Source organism: Oncorhynchus nerka, unplaced genomic scaffold (assembly GCF_034236695.1).
Source record: "Oncorhynchus nerka isolate Pitt River unplaced genomic scaffold, Oner_Uvic_2.0 unplaced_scaffold_6151, whole genome shotgun sequence".
Lineage (NCBI taxonomy): Eukaryota > Metazoa > Chordata > Actinopteri > Salmoniformes > Salmonidae > Oncorhynchus > Oncorhynchus nerka.
Genome location: NW_027035164.1, coordinates 1 through 4,213, shown reverse-complemented (window position 1 = coordinate 4,213; position 4,213 = coordinate 1). Strand labels below are relative to the sequence as shown.

At 42.4% G+C, this 4,213-nt stretch overlaps 1 long non-coding RNA gene across 3 annotated transcripts; it reads left to right on the top strand.

Annotated features, from left to right (window-relative positions):
• The first annotated feature begins 1,196 nt into the window (after positions 1 to 1,196).
• Positions 1,197 to 2,709, top strand: LOC135566288 (uncharacterized). Of its 3 annotated transcripts, XR_010462028.1 has the most exons (4): positions 1,197 to 1,950; positions 2,078 to 2,172; positions 2,291 to 2,326; positions 2,614 to 2,709. It is a non-coding gene; the product is annotated as an uncharacterized LOC135566288 (long non-coding RNA). The 3 variants fall into 3 exon arrangements; XR_010462027.1 differs by having other exon boundaries at positions 2,078 to 2,326; XR_010462029.1 differs by having other exon boundaries at positions 2,078 to 2,326; positions 2,441 to 2,709.
• Positions 2,710 to 4,213: the final 1,504 nt, after the last annotated feature.

Here is a 4,213-nt window from a genome sequence, read left to right as displayed (position 1 = left end):
TCGGTCAATTTTCTGCTTTTTATTTGACCAACACATCATCATTGAAATGTCCTTGTTTTTGAAAGAAAAGCACATTTTTGGGTCATTAAAATAACCTCAAATTGATCAGTAATACATTGTAGACATTGTTCATGTTGTAAAAGACTATTGTAGCTGGAAACGGCTTATTTTTTTATGGAATATCAACATAGGCGTATAGAGGCACATTATCAGCAACCACCATTCCTGTGTTGCAATGGCACGTTGTGTTAGCTAATCCAGGTTTATAATTTTAAAAGGCTAATTGTTCAATTTCTCACATGGAATAGCCTTAATTTCTCAGAACAAGAATAGACTGACAAGTTTCAGAAGAAAGTTCTTTGTTTCTGCTCATTTTCAGCCTGTAATCGAACCCACAAATGCTGACGCTCCAGAAACTCAACTAGTCTAATGGCGGCCAGTTTTATTGCTTCTTTAATCAGGACAACAGTTTTCAGCTGTGTTAACATACTTGCAAAAGAAACGACAGTACATCATTAATTTAAGACATGAAGGTCAGTCAATGTGGAACATTTCTAGAACTTTGAAAGTTTCTTCAAGTGCAGTCGCAAAAACCATCAAGCGCTATGATGAAAGTGGCTCTCATTAGGACTGCCACAGGAAAGGAAGACCCAGAGTTACCTCTGCTGCAGAGGATAAGTTCATTAGAGTTACCACCCTCAGAAATTGCAGTGTCCGAATAAATGCTTCAGAGGGTTCAAGTAACAGACACATCTCAACATTAACTGTTCAGGAGACTGCATGAATCAGGCCTTCATGGTCAGAATTGCTGCAAAGAAACCACTACTAAAGGACACCAATAAGAGGAAGAAGCTTGCTTGGGCTAAGAAACATGAGCAATGGTCATTAGACCGGTGAAAATCTGTCCTTTGAGTCTGATGAGTCCAAATTTGAGATTTATGGTTCCAACCGCCGTGGCTTTGTGAGGCATAGAGCAGGTGACGAGGATGATCTCCACATGTGTCGTTCCCACCGTGAAGCATGGAGGAGGAGATATGATGGTGTGGAGGTGCTTTGCTGTTGACACTATCAGTGATTTATGTAGAATTCAAAGCACACCTAAACAGCATGGCTACCACAGCATTCTGCAGCGATACGTCATCCCATCTGGTTTGTGCAATGACCCAGAAACAAACCTCCGGGCGGTGTAAGGGCTATTTGACCAAGAAGGAGAGTGATGGAGTGCTGCATCAGATGACCTGGCCTCTACAATCACCTGACCTCAACCCAATTGAGATGGTTTAGGATGAGTTGGACCGCAGAGTGAAGGAAAGCAGCCAACAAGTGTTCAGCATATGTGGAACTCCAAGACTGCCAGAAAAGCATTCCAGGTAAAGCTGGTTGAGAGAATGCCAAGAGTGTGCAAAGCAGTCATCAAGGCAAATGGTGGCTACTGATCATCTCCAGCATTAAACAGACCCTGTTTAGGAACGTTCAACACTATGTACTGTTTAGTAGTGGGATGTTTTTTCTGAAGATAATCTAGTCTTTCTAAATTCACCTCTCATCTCCCTCATGTAGATATAAATGAGTGCTTAAATGAGAAGAACATCTGTAGGCTATTCAACTTGTATCAACACCTTTGAAAGCTACTACTGTCAATGCTATTCTGTCTTCAGATCGCTTGGCTTTGAATCATGTGGTGGTCAATATAATCTTATTGAAAGTGTGACTGTGTTAACGTGTGAGGGATTATCACCCTCTCTTTGTAAACATACAATCTTTAATCATCTTTCCATCTCCACTACTTTTCCCTTTACCACTCACTTTCTCTATCAGACATAGATGAGTGTGTTGAGAACCAACATTTTTGTGGGGAATGGAGAATCGATCTCAATCAGCTGGGCAGCTACCTGTGCAAGTGTCACACAGGATGCAGTCGCTATGGCAACAGACAAACTCAGTGTGCAGGTGAGAGACACATTTCTTCTTGGATGCTGTTGTATTGGGTTTAGTCTAAATACTCTTAAGGTGGCTACCTTTGTCTGTCTTCCATGTACAGGCTGACTACTGAACCACCATAACATTCCTTGTCAAGTTTTATTTACCCAGGCCAAAACCTGAATGCCAGTTACTGGTGCCAGTGTCCTGCTGGATTTACTAACTTTAGCAAAAACCAAACTAAGTGTGTAGGTGAGAGTCAAGCACCATTCCACCTGTTGTCCATGATGTACTCCTTTATCATGCACAGCTATGTACATAGTGTACTGTAGAAGGGTATTGAGATAATGTCTCCATGCTTTTACTTTAGAGCTTCTGTGACCAGCATGAAACACAGCCTGGACAGGTAAAGCTTTACTTTAGAATTATTACATTATTCATTGAGAAAATTGTATTTTTCCTTGATCTAGAATTGTTTTATGCATTTCCCCACTAATGCACATGCCCCCCCTCCTCCCAGACTGTACCAGGCGTTTGACAGGTTCTTGTCTCTGTTGAGAAAAACAGTTAGGTGTTGAGCAACTCTACGTTGTCTGGACCTACAAGATAGTTACTGACTGGAGATGTGCTTTTGACAGTAAGTCACCACACACAAACACACACATGCATATAACTCTTGTCTCTTTTCTGTAGTTACTGGTTAATACCACTGATGTTCTTCAATTGGGCCTCCAGTCCAATGGTCACCGTAGTAGCAGTGAAGTGACTAGGTTACTGAGGAAGATTGAAATCTCTGACTGAACGCTCAGCTGCTGCCAGAGACCTAACCACACAGGTAACACATGACTCTGGCACACTGACCACATATTTACCATTTACTGACCACCTCGCAGGCACCACAGGCTGACCACAATCTGGAGCAACTACAATTGATCATAAACGGAGCACTAACAAGCACATTACATTGTGTCAACGTTAAAATATAATTAATGCAATACTGTGTTCTTTCAGTAATGGTGATTTCTGCCTGTGTTGATTTTGTCAATGTTGAAAACAGAGATTGAGATTATGGTGAGGGAGAGACTCCACCTGGAAGGACCAGTCAGCCTGACCTCAATGAGTAAGAAACACTCAACTTGACACCAACTAATTGAGGAGAAAAAGAGACAAACAAGCATATACATTTGAGCTTCACAGCAGATGCTCATCCAGAGCGACTTCCAGTTAGTGCATTCATCTTAAGATAAAGGGGTAAGGTGTGGGTGAACCACATATCATAGGCATAGAAAGTAAATTTCCCCTCAGTAATGTAGCTATCGGTAGATTCAGAGCTAGAAGAGGGGTGGGGGTGTCAGAGGCAAGTGCTTATTTTTTAATTTAAAAAATGGCGAGTGGTCGCAGGGGAGGAGGATAATTATTTAAGATACTGTTTGAAGAGGTAGTGTTTCAGATGTTTTTGGAAGATGGGCAGGACTCTGCTGACCTAGCTCAGGGGAAGCTGGTTCCACCATTGGGGTAACAGGACAGAGAAGAGCTTGGTTGGGCTGAGGTGGGGAGTTACACCCCACCCGTGCCATGAGACCTCTGAGGTGGCAGAGCGGAGTGCTCGGTTTGGGGTGTAGGGTTTGAGTTTACTAAAGGTAGGGAGGGGCAGTTCCTCTTCTGTTCCGTAGGTAAGCACCATGGTGTTGTAGTGGATGCGAGCTTCGACTGGAAGCCAGTAGAGTGAGTGAAGGAGCAGGTGACATGAGGATCTTGAGAATGTTTGAAAACCACGCGGGCTTCTGAGTTCTGGATAAGTTGCAGGGGTTGATTGCACAAGTGGTGAGCGCAGCCTCCAGCGAGTTGCAGTAGTCCAGACAGGAGAGGACAAGTGCCTGGATAAGGACATGTGCAGCTGCACTCCGAACTGATGATTACTTGTGTGCTGCCATCTGTGTGCAGTATTGAACAGTTGATCAGTAATATTCACCTATATCAGTCATTTATACTTGGCTCATTTGTTCATTCTCCAGCATTAACCAGACCTTGCTCAAGAACATTAAAACCATCCACTTTAAGGGGGGTCTTTATTCAGAAAATATGTATTTATTTTGACGTAAATATGATCTGTCAGAACTTTAAACATTATTTTCCTCTGATGTATAGAGCTTTGAATCAATACTCTTATTGAGTTTGAGAGTGAATCGTATGTAAGCAGGACTAGCCAAAACCAGCGCTTTTAAATGGCCATGTAACAACATTACGCCTGTCATAACATTCTTTTGTATATGTGGTGTCATTTAGATATCGA